General features: G+C 42.9%; 1 protein-coding gene across 1 annotated transcript in view; it reads left to right on the plus strand.

Annotated features, from left to right (window-relative positions):
- spon2a (spondin 2a, extracellular matrix protein) overlaps positions 1-1,051 on the plus strand; it is a 12,640-nt gene that overhangs the window by 1,195 nt on the left and 10,394 nt on the right. The gene's annotated exons all lie outside the window — the stretch shown is intronic.

Here is a 1,051-nt window from a genome sequence, read left to right on the forward strand (position 1 = left end):
CGCAGTTAAGGAGGAGACGATTTAAACTCCTTTGAGTGGTTTAATCTGTAACAATGCATCGTGTTTCAGAAATATGTCAAATATATTTTTAATCTGTAGAATCCTATTCTGCAAAGTAACTACTGACTACAACTGTCAGAGCTGTTTGTTGAAAGTACAATATTTTCCCCTGGCATGTAGTGGAAAATAAGTATGAAGTAGCATCAAGGGGAAATACTTTAGTTTGATTGTTTTAGCAAGAATAGTGTGCACATTTATGCCAGAATTATGCTCGAATTACATTTTTTGTAATGGAAGTTTTTTTTGCTTATTGTATCTCTGAGCACAAACATATTGCCATGGAATTCACACTTCATTGATTTATGCATGCGTTTGCACGGTTGCATCGGGAGTTACTTTGCTTTTATTAGTGCAGTTTCTATACAACATACTCTGTCCATGCACACAGGTCACTCTGCTGAAGTTGTGGCTTCAGGCAAACCAAAATCTGCATGCCCTCCTCACTTGTCTCTGTCTGAACTGCTGTCCACACTGTGATGGTTTCCCACCACAAGAAACAGACAAGTTTCTGAACCCTTGTTGTGATGCATGCCTGGCTGAGTGTGTCTGTGTTTCTCCGTATGCGTGAAGGTGAACATTATACCAAGGTGCGTGAAAATGTTCAGAGTGATGCATCCTTTCAATCAGCAGAAACTCCCGAACCCACCGCTGCCCACCAAACAAAAGAAGGGAAAACCGAAAATGACCTCCCTGCAATCCCCTCGTTAAAAACAAACATACCTCCCACTGTGTGCACAAATCTGTTGTGCGTGCATTCCTGCATGCTTGTATATATGAGCTGAGATGGATGTGTGTATTATCTCTGCATGAGTCTGCTGTAATTACATGGTGAAGGTGCCCATGGGGCGGCAGCCGCCACATTTGGCTCCGCACCACATCCCCTTGTTTTATTGTGTCTTGTGCCTGAAAAACTGCTGCATGTGTCTGTCTATGTTGACTGATGGTCGCAGGTCTGCGTGGTGTGAGTGCATGTCTCTGTGTGTGTGTGTGT

This window comes from Etheostoma spectabile, chromosome 10, assembly GCF_008692095.1.
Source record: "Etheostoma spectabile isolate EspeVRDwgs_2016 chromosome 10, UIUC_Espe_1.0, whole genome shotgun sequence".
NCBI classification, from domain to species: Eukaryota; Metazoa; Chordata; class Actinopteri; order Perciformes; family Percidae; genus Etheostoma; species Etheostoma spectabile.